The sequence below is a fragment of the Corylus avellana genome, chromosome ca4, assembly GCF_901000735.1.
Source record: "Corylus avellana chromosome ca4, CavTom2PMs-1.0".
Classification (NCBI taxonomy): Eukaryota; Viridiplantae; Streptophyta; class Magnoliopsida; order Fagales; family Betulaceae; genus Corylus; species Corylus avellana.
In genome coordinates, this window is record NC_081544.1 from 2,945,909 (window position 1) to 2,961,474 (window position 15,566).

A 15,566-nucleotide genomic window follows, 5' to 3' on the forward strand; every position below is an offset into this window, starting at 1 on the left:
TTTTGATTACGAAGAGGAAACCAATTAGAGAACTCTCTAATTGTAAAACCTCTTCGGGGCAGCCAAACCCAGGAAATCAACTAACTCAGTAAAAGAATAAAGGATTACAAGACGTTCACACTTACAAAACCTTTGCAATTGACACGATCTTGTATAAGACAAGCGACCCACTTGCCTTCTACCGCAGTAGCCCTTTCCAGAGACAGCTGGCACAATCCTTCTACGTGATCTCCCTTCACCGGAACTCCGGTTGACTTCGCATCAACAATCAACAAGTAAACACAAATGATCACTCTAAGAGAGAGAATAGACTCTACCCTCTTAGCACACAAAAGCGAATTCTAGATGCAGAAATTCGTCCCTCTCTCTTCCTATAGAGGTGTATTTATAATAGCCCCATCATCCCTAGACCTAGGAAAGAGTTTATATTCATTTAAAACTGTTACAGGTACGCGGCGTCTGGACGGGAACATGTGCCGTCCGGACGGGACAACAAAACACAGCCAGAAAGTGTTTTTAACACATGGCCGTCTGCAATCTCGTCCGGACGAGATTGCAAACGAGCCATTCCGCCCAACTTCGTAGTCTTCTCTTTATGGCCCGTTTTGACCTAGTAAACATTGGAATTAGCTAAACCTCGTGAAACATGACTTTGTAGATCCTTGAGTTATCTTTCCAACGCCGTAAAGATTGCTCCAATCAGAGGCTTGAAACTCAAGATATGACATTTTTAGTAAAAGTCGTCCGGATAGGATTCAGACGAGACTGCAGACGAGGCTCTCGGGAATTCTTGTTTATCGAGCTCGTCCGGACGGGGTTCAGACGAGACTGCAGACGAGGCTCTCGGGAATTCCTATTTATCGAGCTTGTCCGAACGGGGTTGCAAACTAGATTGCAAACGAGGCTCTCGAGGAAAATAGAATTCTTCGAGCATCCGAACGGCACTTCTTCTCGTCCGAACGGTAATTGAATGGATGATGAATCTTGGCACTTTTGGTCACTATTTTGCTTACCGAATTAAGTCAACAAGAACTTACAAACTCCCCCTTTGGCAATTCGGTGACAAAATCAATCGGACGAGTCACTATCATCTCCCCAATTTTTATACTCCCCCTTTTTGTCACAAATTGACAAAAGGTAACATGTTTCCTGAAACACTCAACACAAAAACATCAAGGCATATGTGGAACAGGAAAAACAATAATCAAACACTCATGATCACATATAGGAAAATGCATGAAGAAGACAACAAGATCATGAATAACAGAAACTCCCCCTCAATATAAGACTTAATAATCAACAAGAAACTTTAAAAAAAATTTCTCCCCCTCAAACGTCAAATGAACACACATGATACACATATCAACAACTCATGTATTTTAGCAATGAATATCCCAAACATACTCCAAATATGCAAAATATACATGAGACTAGAAATGGCAAGAAACTCATATTGTTTAACCCAAGCCAAGAAAAAATGATCCATTCAACCCATGCTTGTGTGTTGTGTTTGTAAGCCATTTAATGAGAGAGAAAATACCAGTTTACAAAAGAGGAGAAAGTTTCACCAACACGAGGTTTTGACAAGTAAATTCAATCAAAATTCAAACCTTATCATACTAGGGCCTAGCCACTCTCATCCAATACAATCCTCTTTTGAAAAAATAGCACAAGTTTGACACAGTGAAATTAAATTCCATAAGGAACGTGTTCTTTTGATTTTGTTTCGCTATTTTTATTCTTTTTCTCTTTGAGAGAGTGTCTTTAAACAATTGGTGCTTTATACAAAAGAAATAATGCAGGAATTTTTAAGCCCTAGGTTCAACTAGCATATGGTCAATTTGAAAAAAAAATGACTAGTCAAAAACACCTCATGTAGTTACCTATCATACCTCACTTTTTAAAAAATTTCCTCAAATTAAGCTTAAGTGTGTGTAAGAATTAAGCATAGGTAAAACGTACCACATACGCTCAAGCTTTAGGTAACCACAAAAACAAGTCCATTGAAACAATTGTTTATCTCATGCATATTTAGAATATTCCAAGATGTAAGGAATTAAATCCATGAAAGCAACATGAGAAATTCATGGACTATCTGGGTACATAAGACAAAAAAGAGAAAAGAAAAACAACCAAATTAAAATATTTTTGTCTTTTTGATTTTTTTTTTTAAATGAACTCAAAACAGAACATGTTAAAAAAACCAAAACACAAACAACAAAAACAAACAACAACAAAAATTTAAACAAAACAAAACAAACACCCAACAAACTATGACACTAGGACACAAATATATATATATATATATAAGCAACGTCTATCCTAGGCGTGCAATGTGCCCACCTAAACTAGGTGAGTCCAATACCACTCCCCTTAACGGGTGAACGGTATCAACCTTCTTAACCCAAACTTTCTTCATTTTGGGAACAGAAGTGCGACTCTTGTCCAAGTCATTTAACTGGGTGATAACACCCCTTAGCATGTTGAATAATTCCTCATGACTATCCCTAGAATGCAAATAGTCTCTTTTTGACTCATGATTATTCAACTGAAAACAATTAGGGCGAATATGTCCAATCTTACCACAGTGATGACATGTAGGAATGAACCTTTGAGAAGGTTGGTTCCTTGGCATATGAGCACGTCTCAGTGTAGAACGAGACACATAGGAATCAGTTAGAATTCCCTTACCTTTCTCACCACTTGAAACTGGAGGATACATTTCCTTCTTCTTAGTCAAGCTTTCTTCTTTACAAACTGGTTTCACAAAAATTAACTTTGAAGGAGAAGAAACATTAATAGAAGAAACAGCAGATTTATCAAATCCCAATCCAGTTCTATCAAATGAATGTTTCTGATTATGCAACATGTGATTTAGCTTTTCACTAGAGAATGTTTTCAGATGATTTCTTGATTCATTAAGCTCATTCTCTAAGGATTTCACTTTGGCAATTAACATGTGATTTTCAGACATCAAAGTATTATGAATAGCATGTAAATCAGTTAAAGCAACAGAAAGTCGATCATTTTCAAGATTAACATCTTTGAGTTTCTGCAAGTGTTGCTTATTTAACTTCTTCAATTTAATGCATTCCACATACAGATCATTATAAGCATTTTGCAAATCACCCTCCTTTTCTGATTCATTATCACATATGTCATGTTCACTATCTAGAGAGTTAGACTCACTAGCCTCATGTTCACTATCATAAGAAATCCCAAAGGCTACATAATTAGCACAATTTTCAGCTTTTTCCTCATTGTCTGACTCATCACTTTGAGTCACATTAAAGGCCTTGCCTTTTGAATTTATCAAATTTCCACAATTAGCACGAATATGACCAATACCACCACATTCATGACACTTACGACCACGAGATAATTTATCTTTATGATTTTCATCATTTTTGCCTTCATAATTATCTCTAACCTCATTACTAGGATTCACAAAATTTTTTGATTCCCTACTTCTAAAATTTCCATTGTTTTTGAAAAATTTTCTAAACTTCCTAGCAATAATTGCTATTTCTTCATCGTCTCCAGAATCCTCATCAGAATGAACTACAGATTTACCTTTAGCAGCCTTGATCTTAAGAGCAAGATTTTTTGAGCTTTTGGGCTTAGGTAACATGAGTTCAAATGTCTGAAGAGAACCAACAAGTTCCTCTACTCTCATTGACTCTAGATCTTTGCTCTGTTGTATAGCAGTAATCTGAGGTATAAACCTCGCAGGTAGAGATCTTAAGATTTTCTTTATTATCTTAGCATCACTCATTTTCTTTCCAAGATTAATAGTAGAATTTCTAATAGTGCTAAGCTTAGAATAAAAATCATCAAATGTCTCTTCCTCTTCCATCCTAATCTCTTCAAATTGAGAAACTAACATCTGAATTTTTGAAGCTCTCACAATTTTAGTTCCTTCATGAGTAATTTCCAATGTTTCCCATGCTTCTTTAGCTATTACACATCGAGAAATTCTTGAGAATTCTTCGATGGAGATAGATGCGAAGATGGCATTTAACGCTTTGTCATTTGCAGACGAAGCACTCTTTTCATCCTTTGAAAATTCGGCAATTGCCTTATCAGGATTAGTCCATCCAGATTCAACAATATGCCAAATGTCAACAGATTTGAGATATGCTTTCATACGAATTTTTCAAAACGTATAATTGGATCCGTCAAAGACGGGAAGTGAGTTAGGTGCAACTGTGTGAGACATATTATGAGGAGTCTAGGATCTCACTCAGGAAATTAATCCAAACAGAGTGAACCTGCTCTGATACCAATTGAAAATTCTATATTACGACTCCAAACGACACCTATTTTGAATGTATAGGTGTTTCACACAATTTATGCGGAAATAGATCTGACCTAACAATTAATAAACAACCAAAAATATATGAAACAATAAACAATAAACAACACAGATATTTTGGTTACGAAGAGGAAACCAATTAGAGAACTCTCTAATTGTAAAACCTCTCCGGGGCAGCCAAACCCAGGAAATCAACTAACTCAGTAAAAGAATAAAGGATTACAAGACGTTCACACTTACAAAACCTTTGCAATTGACACGATCTTGTATAAGACAAGCGACCCACTTGCCTTCTACCGCAGTAGCCCTTTCCAGAGACAGCTGGCACAATCCTTCTACGTGATCTCCCTTCACCGGAACTCCGGTTGACTTCGCATCAACAATCAACAAGTAAACACAAATGATCACTCTAAGAGAGAGAATAGACTCTACCCTCTTAGCACACAAAAGCGAATTCTAGATGCAGAAATTCGTCCCTCTCTCTTCCTATAGAGGTGTATTTATAATAGCCCCATCATCCCTAGACCTAGGAAAGAGTTTATATTCATTTAAAACTGTTACAGGTACGCGGCGTCCGGACGGGAACATGTGCCGTCCGGACGGGACAACAAAACACAGCCAGAAAGTGTTTTTAACACATGGCCGTCTGCAATCTCGTCCGGACGAGATTGCAAACGAGCCATTCCGCCCAACTTCGTAGTCTTCTCTTTATGGCCCGTTTTGACCTAGTAAACATTGGAATTAGCTAAACCTCGTGAAACATGACTTTGTAGATCCTTGAGTTATCTTTCCAACGCCGTAAAGATTGCTCCAATCAGAGGCTTGAAACTCAAGATATGACATTTTTAGTAAAAGTCGTCCGGATAGGATTCAGACGAGACTGCAGACGAGGCTCTCGGGAATTCTTGTTTATCGAGCTCGTCCGGACGGGGTTCAGACGAGACTGCAGACGAGGCTCTCGGGAATTCCTATTTATCGAGCTCGTCCGAACGGGGTTGCAAACTAGATTGCAGACGAGGCTCTCGAGGAAAATAGAATTCTTCGAGCATCCGAACAGCACTTCTTCTCGTCCGAACGGTAATTGAATGGATGATGAATCTTGGCACTTTTGGTCACCATTTTGCTTACCGAATTAAGCCAACAAGAACTTACAAAAAGAGTAGTTAAAATAGATAATTCTACTTTCTTTCTTTTTTATTACGTATTTTAGCTAATTTTTCATTACGTATAAGTGACTTTATGTCTACTTTAATCAAGGGCTTAGAGCATTCACAAAATCTGCTAACTCGATTTGTTGTGAGAGACCTAGAGTTGAGGGCCATCCAGGTGATAATACTGTGCTAGGGGGTATTCAATTTGTTCTAAACGATGCATGCGGCTCTCTACATTTAACTTTTCTCTAAAAATCTAATAAAACTTCTAAAAAGACATTTAACGAGCTCCTTACATTACTTCAGATTTAATTCATAGAAAAGAGATTTAGAGCTTGTTTAAATTTACGTTAAGATGCTTAAAAAGTATTTTTAGTACATAAAAACTGTGTCAAACCAAAAATTGATCAATTTGCTAAAAAAAACTCAAAAAGTATTTGTTTGACTTTTTTCTCTAAAAATAATACCAAAACACATTTTTGCTCTTCGTATATGAGTTGAATGTGATGATCAGCAGAGTTGTCTCTGTGGAAACTGATAAGTTACTTGTTAGTGGGCTGTGGCTTTGTTAGAAACCCTATATTTGATTTTCTTAATAAGTTGTATTAGTATATTTAATTTTATTTCTATAATAGGCTGTTTGTCTAATAGGCTAAACCTTAGATTTTCTTACCTAAATAATTCATGCTTTATCCTATAAATTCAATGTAGATGTCGTATGGCAATTCAAAAAAAAATAAAAAAAATGTAGATGTCGTATGGTAATTCATGGAAGAATACACATAATTTCCCCGTAGAAATTGGAGGTTGATCAATCCCTTCAAAGTGATCAATTGGAGGTTCAATTCCTTTGGAGAAATTGATTTATCCCTTTTTCTTTTTATTTTCTAATTTTTAATCATAGAAACCCTTGAAAACGTTAACATATGATGTCTGTATTTTTTTTTTTTTTTTTTGACATGTCCACACAGGGGAAGGGGGATGGGGGATTCGAACTAGTAACCTCTGTTTCATGAGGTGTGGTTCACAACCGATTGAGTTACCCCTTAAAGACATCACAACCGATATGATGTCTGTATTACTTTGTTTTAAGAGATTATAGTTATTTGGAGTTAGCTACCTACGTTGTACTCAAGTACAATTTCAATTCTAGAAATTAATTATTTCCATTTATTCCATTTTCTTATTTCCTTTATTACTTCAAATTAGACTTAAGCCTTCAGAGGCACAAAGAATTTTGTAACAGCAAAGAGTTCAATTATCACATCGAAAGCTCGAGAGGGCAAAATTTATTAATCTTGAAAGTCTTAAGAAGTGCAAAGAATTTTCTAAGCTTTATATATTTCTGTCCAATGTGTTCACTTATATAAACATGACAAAGTGAAATGGTTGAATTTTCACTAGGTATAAATATTAACATGACCATGATTTGGTAATTTGGTAAATTTGGATCGGTGGATCGGAATTGGGCTTTTCTGAAGCATGAATTGGAAAAATATGTGGCCAAATGAGGAAGAAGAAGCATATATAGCAGCAAAACATTTGGTGCATGGCTGCACAAAATTTCTTTTGAGTCGCACCACCGGCCTTCCTTTAAACAAGTCTGGCACGTTTGTAAAGCATTTACTTCATTAAGTAAAACAAAACTTTCAACGAAAGTATTCGTGGCAAAAAAAGATCCCTCGGCTTTAATTCCTAGATTAGTGAATCTATCTGTTGTGGGATCATATAAAACCGGCTTTTTTAGCTTTTCTCCCAAAATCTTTTCGTTGTTCCTAAAACAGAACATCGGGCCAAAGCGCCAACCCTTTAAATCAAGGGTAAATTGTTTAGTCCAAGACTCGATCTACTACGCCATATTCCTTCATCATCCAAGCGTTGTAGCTCAAACAAGCATCTTGTTGCTGTCTATGCTCCATTAAATAAAGAAATCCACTAGAAACCCGAAGAACAGAATTATGCAAGTTTAAACTACTTAGACGATCTGGAAGCTTCATCACTCGGAGTTCCTCGTGACACATATGAAACAACCCAACTACGTATTCAGGATCGCCAGATTCAATCTCCATATAATTATAACTTTTATGATATCCAATCCAGTGGCTTGCCCCATTCACTAAAGCTTGCGTACCTTCATTTGCAACATACTGAAAATTGTCGACACCCCTAATAGTCTCCCAAGCGCCTGTGCGGAGCTTATAAAGTTCCACTTCAGGTGGAAAAAATTCGTACTTACCTAACATCATTCTCAGCACCTTGTAATCATTAGTTGTATGGTCAAAACCGAACCCGTAAACACAGTACTGTTTGCAGTATTTGTCGATGGTTGCATCAATACAAGGTGGAGGGAGAGTGATAGAATTGCAGGGTTCCAAAGAATTAGGGGCTCCGAAGTATGGAGATCTGGCCTCTTGTAGTGCAAAAAAGTATTAATCCTTTACAATCAAGAACTTCATAATCTCTAGCTCCAATTTGGCATGGAAGTTTAAGTTTTTGAAACTCACTGAATGAACCATTGATATGGTATAATTGCATTTTCGTATAAGGTAATTCATATGTACTCGAATGTAATAGGTGAAAATAATTGTCGATGCTCTCACTATGTTCCAAGTGCTTGGCAATAAATTTATCTACGACTTCTGATGAAGGATTTCCATGATTTACAAACACATTGGAATCGTAATAGGGACTTGACGGGTAGTCTTACCAGGATTTCTTTTTGAAGATCGTGTGGAAGAAGCCTCCTGTTTGACATCTCTGTGATTTTTTGCTTGCCTTGGAGAAGACGCACTAATTAAGGAAGGGCTTTTAAAGACGTACTCACGCCTATAATGGGCCAAGGCTGACAATGAGTCAAAAATAAAAGAGCCGACATAGGCCAAAAATAAAAGGGGCCGACTTGAGCCAAAAATAAAAAGAAAATGAGCCTACTTAGGTGGTTATCAGATCGGCGCACCGAACCTGACTGACACGTGATGTGCGTAATGTGGTCCACTTGGTCAGTTTCTTCTTCTTCTCCTTTATTTTATTTATTTTATTTTTATCTGGATCTGGTGTAGGTGCATGTAGCAAAAAGAGTGTAGGATCTTAGGGGCGCAATCCACTATGGCACATACAATTGAAACTCTCAGGCTACGATCCGGTGTAGGTGGGTGCATGAGACACTTGTGAGCTTGGTCTGGAGAGACAGCAAGTATCGGCGACTGTAGGTATCGGCGCCTTTGGATCGTCGAATTCACAACAGAGGAGACAACATGACCATTTTGGATGGAACTCTGGTGGTTGATTCAGCTAACAAGCTGTTTGTGGGCTGCGAACCGTGGACAGCCGGCAATGCTGCGGCTGCTCCTGGAGTGGCTTGCTGGCCGGATTTGGCATCTACGGCAGTGGGTCTTCGATCGGAGTGGGCTACAATGGTGGACATCTCGCCTTGTCGGACAGGATTTGTGGAGAAGACGATGGCCGCGGCGTGCAGGGGTGCGGAGGTTGTGGGCGGCGCGGTGCGGCAAGATGAGTTCGGTAGAGGCGCTGGCCAACTGGAGGCGGTGTAGTTGACTGTGGGTGGCAGCGCCTCAGGGTTGAGGTTTGGTGGTGGCAGTGATCGGGGACTATAGGTAGAGGATCCGCGGCTGGATGTGGTAGAGAACGGCATGGCTGGGCGGCGCGGAAGCTGAAGATGTGGTCGGCGACTAAGGAGATTAACGACAATGGGCAGATCGGCAGCTTCTCAACACAGTGACTGGCTGGTGAACGATGATGGTGGGCTGGAGCGTGTTGGGGATGAAGCGCAAGCAAGAGACCCAGTCGTTGTGCCCGTCCCGTTCCTTAATGGTGTACTTGCACTCGCCAAGGGTATTCCAAAGCTTAATTGTGTGGTCGCGGGAGTCGGACACGATCTGACGGTTGTTGATGGAGAATGCCACGAAGAGGACGTCCTTGGTGTGACCCACAAAACAGTGGGCGGAGACCCCGGCCCGGATATCCCAAAGGCAGAGCTCAACGTCCCAGGGAGCCGGAGAGAGCGAACTGGCCGTCGGATGAGAGGACGACGTCCAGGTGGCTGTGGCAAGTGGCAATGTGTAGACATGGGAAGCAGCCGTGTGTGCTGCAAATCTGCTTTTTTTTTTTTTTTTCTTCAAGAAACAGACAATAAATTGAAGAAAAAATATATAATTCACAGGACCATTAGATCGACTAGCGTAAGCCAATAGCTCTGATACCATGTTGAAATAATAATGATGCAGAATATTAAGCGAAAGCAAGAGAGAGAATGAACACAAAGACCTTACGGGTGGTTCAGTGTTTAGACACCTACGTCCACCACTCAGCATACCCCTAAGGGTTACATTGTGCTCATTAACTTTTTGTCTACAATACAAAGGTTCCTATTTATAGGGTAATGTCTAAATACAAGTTTGGTAATCAAATCCCATTGATTTGATTACAATCTCAATATATGATTACAATCAACCCATAAATAGAGAATATTTCAATATCAGAATAATTATGGAATATTATGGAATATTTCAATATTATATATTTTCCATATATTCTAACATGTTACAAAGAAATGAAATACAAAAGAAACATTTTCTTCTTGCTCATCTTTCCTAGCTTTGACTCATGTGAATATCCTCAATAGAAAAATTGAAACAATTAAAAGAAAAAAGAAGATAAATAAAATAAACAATTCCTTTATTTCACAATCGAAGGTGCTTAGGCTGCTTGTAATCACCAATAATAGACTTGATTAATAGACCTTGGCTTGTTATATTGAGTTGCACATTCTTGACTAATCCCCCAAACGCAGTTATTACCTCAACGTTTTGTGTCCCGATCATAATAGTAAATCGGAAAAATTTTATGAGTTTTATTTTTAGGATTGTTGTCCCAATCAAAATGACAATCGTATTGTGTAGAACCACTAATGTTAGGTTTAAAGCTGAAATAGAACTGCTCGTTCGTTTGGAGAGTTTGGTCAATGGTACTGAGGCCTTTGTCCAATGATTGACAGCTAAGCCTAAGCGTAAGAGCACTCGTCAATTCATTTCTTATTGTCACGAACACTCCGGTTTCTGAGTACTTGTTAATGCCTTTAACGCCACTCTTAAATCCACTCATAAACATAACCCACATTATTATTGTTAGAACACAAGATAATCTGGGACTCTCACATTCAAAACCTGTAGATAATTCCAAGTAGTTATTATTTGTAATTAGGTTTCATTATCATCTCTTATCTCTTATCTCTGTATATTTGAATTTCATCTCTTATCTATTCTCTTCAGTAGTTATCTCTTCATCTTTGTATATCTAAGTTTCATTGTAACAAGGACTCTTGTATGATTATATATATCAATACAAACCACCAAGAGTGGTATGCAATTCAAAGCAATTCAAGTAGAGTTTATTTAGAGTTCGTTTATGGTATCAGAGCATAAACAGACTAACGTCTAGCTTAATGACAGAAGCCGAAATATCTTCCATCTCCATAAGTGCACCACCATCACCACATCTACCTTCCAATCAGCCACCACCACCTATCAATCCATTACCACCTGTCAATCCACCACCTTTGAATCCAGCTCCCTTATACACCATACCAAATATGTCTCATACTCTCTACATCAAACTATCCAAGGATAATTTCATCTCATGGCGCACACAAATTCTGGCTTTTCTCCGAGGCCAAGACGCTTACGGTTTTGTGGATGGCACAACTCCACCACCGAAGCAAACAATTCCCAACCCCAACACTGTAGCAGACGCGCCGGAGACCATCCTCAACCCTGACTACATGCAGTGGGTTCAGAAAGATCAAATGATATTGAGTGTTCTAATTTCCACACTCACCGAACCATATGTGGTTCATGCCGTGGGATGTGCTACTGCCCGTGACCTTTGGGTAGCCTTGATCAACATGTTCGCTTCGCAATCTTGTGCTCGAATCATGCAGACTCATTATCAACTTGCTACATCAAAGAAAGGTCAATCCTCCATCACTGAATATTTTCAAAAGATCAAGAATCTGAGTAATACTCTTGCTGCTGCCGGACAACCTCTCAATGATTTTGAGAGCGTATCTTTTCTTCTTGCTGGGCTAGGATCTGAATATGATCCTTTTGTCACATCTGTTACCACAATGGTAGATCCCTTATCTATGGATGAAATATATGGCCATTTATTGGCTCATGAGATGAGGATTGAGCAAAATATGCCCACTGCCGAGATGCTTATTCCCTCTGCAAATTATTTAAACCGGTTTAGCACACCACGTGGAAGAGGATTCCATGGGAGGAATGTGTTCACTGAAGGACGTCAAGCATACCGTGGTCGCACTGCTTTTCCAGCCCGTGGACGTGGGTCCTTCTTCTCCAACCAATCTGCTCCAGCCCGTCATGTTTGCCAGTTGTGTGGCAAAACGGGTCATCTTGCAGCTCGCTGTTATTCTCGTTTTGATGCCTCATTCCAGAACGAATCAGCCACTTCTACACATGCTCTCTACTCCTCTCCATCAGTCAATCCAGATGAGGATTGGTATCCGGACACGGGCGCATCTCATCATCTAACTCATGGGACGAACAACCTCAATCTCACATCGGAGGAGTATCACGGCCCAGATCTCGTTCGCATAGGCAATGGTTCAGGTTTGTCTATTTCTCATATAGGATCAGCAACACTATCTGTTCCTCGTCGTATTTTTTTGCTTAAACAAATTTTACTTGTGCCTAAAATTTGTAAAAATCTATTGTCTGTTTGTCAATTTGCTCATGATAATGATATATTCTTTGAATTCCATTCATCTTATTTTGTTATTAAGGATTGCCGAACAAAGATTCCTCTTCATCACGGCCAACTTAAGAATGGTCTCTACCGATTCCTGAAGTCATCTCCCCAGTCGTCAATAAATCATGCCTTAATTGGTGAACGTACATCTGCGACTCACTGGCATCAACGTTTGGGTCATCCAGCTTTTCGTGTCGTTCGACACATTTTATCTAAATTCAGTCTTCCAGTTACCAAAAAAAAAACGCTCTTCCACCTTGCTCCGCTTGTTCGGTTGCCAAAGGACATCAACTACCGCTTTACAATTCCAGCACTAAATTTTGTAATCCTTTAGATTTAATTTTTTCGGATGTTTGGGGACCATCCCCTGTTATTTCAATAAATGGGAATCGGTATTATGTCTCATTTGTGGATGCATTTTCTAGATTTACTTGGCTCTTTCCAATTCAAAATAAATTTGATGTTATGTCCACCTTTCTTAAGTTTCAATCCATGGTTGAGCGCTTATTCAATACCAAAATCAAAAGTGTACAATCAGATTGGGGAGGTGAATTTCGTCATTTTACAAAATACTTTCAATCAATTGGCATAAATCATCGTCTATCTTGTCCTCATACTCATCAACAACAAGGATGTGTTGAGCGCAAGCATCGTCATATTATTGACACTATCCTTGCTTTACTTTCCCATAGCGGTGTTTCAAAACAATTATGGGATGAAGCATGTCAAACAGCATGCTATCTCATTAATCGTCTACCTACACCTGTGTTAGAATACAAGTCTCCATTTGAAAAATTATTCTCTTCTCCTCCAGATTATAATTTTCTCAAAATTTTTGGGTGTGCCTGTTTTCCCAATCTTAGACCTTACAACACCCATAAATTTAATTTTCGTTATACACCATGGATATTTTTAGGGTACAGTACTAAACACAAAGGTTATCGTTGTTTTCACAAAGAATCGGGTCGTTTTTATATTTCAAGAGATGTAATTTTTCATGAATCTCAATTCCCCTTTCTCAATTCACCATCTAGAGAAACATCCGATTCCTCCACTCCACTACCCACTGTTCAAATCTTTTCACAGTTACTGTCTCCTTCCACTCAATCCACGTCAATTTCTCCATCCTCAAATATATCCTCTTCTATGGATACACCTTTCATCCCTAGACCCGAGACTCACTCATCACCACAAATCTCATCATCCTCCACGGAAAGTCCTCCAATATCACCATTATCATCACCGAACACTTCATCTAGTGAAAATGCTGATTCTATGTTGAGAAATGATACTACCTCACCACCTGCATCTACACGAACACATGCCATGGTCACAAGAGCACAAAACCAAATTTATAAGCCCAAGCAACTTATGGATGGGACTGTACGGTATCCCCTTCCGAAGGCTTTTCTCTCGGTTTTAGACACCAACCTAACTGAACCTAAATGTTTTACTAATGCTGTGAAATCTTCAGAATGGAGAAATGCCATGCAGGTAGAATTTAATGCCCTTCTCAGCAACAATACATGGACTCTTGTTCCTCCAAGCACAACCAATAATGTGGTAGGTTGTAAATGGGTTTTTAAACTCAAACGCAAAGCTGATGGAACGATAGAACGACATAAAGCCCGGTTAGTTGCAAAAGGTTTTCCCCAACAGGCAGGCATTGATTTTGGAGAAACCTTTAGTCCTGTTGTGAAACCAACCACAATTCGGACTGTCCTCTCAGTGGCATACTCAAGGAGCTGGCCCATCAAGCAAATTGATATACAGAATGCGTTCTTACATGGGTTTTTATCAGAAGAAGTATATATGAGTCAACCGCCAGGCTTTGCTCATCCATCCTTACCACATCACATCTGCAAGTTAAACAAAGCCATTTATGGATTAAAACAAGCCCCACGTGCTTGGTTCTCACACCTCAGTACCAAACTTATATCTCTGGGTTTTGTGGCCTCAAAAGCAGATTCTTCTTTACTTATCTTTAAAACTGAGGAAGTTACTATGTTTATTTTAATCTATGTGGATGACATTATTATTACAGCTTCTCATGTGGCAGCTATTGAAGAATTGCTTCAACAACTCCGAATAGATTTTGCAGCGAAAGACCTTGGTGATCTCCATTACTTCCTTGGAATTGAAGTTCAACAGCTTCAGAAAGGGATGCTGCTTTCACAACAGAGATATATTTCAGACTTGCTGAAACGCACAAACATGCATGAAGCAAAGCCAATTTCATCGCCCATGTCATCCTCAATCACTCTCTCGGGTTTCAAAGGCGATCCTATGGAAGACGAATCCTTATACCGGAGCACTGTTGGATCACTTCAATATCTTTCCTTGACACGTCCGGACATTGCATTCTCGGTGAACAAAGTTTGTCAATTCATGCACAAACCTACGAAACTTCACTGGCAAGGAGTCAAACGAATTCTTAGGTATTTTAAACACACTATTACTCATGGGTTACTTCTAGCCAAAAATAGTGTCTACACAATTGATGCCTTCTCAGATGCAGATTGGGCGGGGTGCCCAGATGATCGAAAGTCCACTGGTGCTTATTGTGTGTTTCTCGGATCTAATCTTATCTCATGGAGCTCAAGAAAACAACCTACTGTCTCTAGGTCAAGTACTGAGGCCGAATATAAGGCTGTAGCTAACACAGCAGCTGAAGTCATGTGGATCAAATCTCTCCTTAGAGATCTTGGCATTAATCTCCCAACCACACCAACCCTATGGTGTGACAATATTGGTGCCACATACCTTGCAGTCAATCCAGTGTTTCATGCGCGTACCAAACATGTCGAAATTGACTTCCATTTTGTTCGAGATCGAGTGGCCGACAAAAGTCTTCAAATTCGTTTTATCCCTAGTAAAGATCAACTTGCAGATGTTCTCACCAAACCAATTGTGGCGACTCGTTTTCAATTTCTATGTCACAAGCTCAACGTTCATGCTTCCCCGTTGCACTTGAAGGGGGATGTTAGAACACAAGATAATCTGGGACTCTCACATTCAAAACCTGTAGATAATTCCAAGTAGTTATTATTTGTAATTAGGTTTCATTATCATCTCTTATCTCTTATCTCTGTATATTTGAATTTCATCTCTTATCTATTCTCTTCAGTAGTTATCTCTTCATCTTTGTATATCTTAGTTTCATTGTAACAAGGACTCTTGTATGATTATATATATATCAATACAAACCACCAAGAGTGGTATGCAATTCAAAGCAATTCAAGTAGAGTTTATTTAGAGTTCGTTTAATTATCAATAGCAACTTTACATTTCTACCAGATGACATGATCATCTTC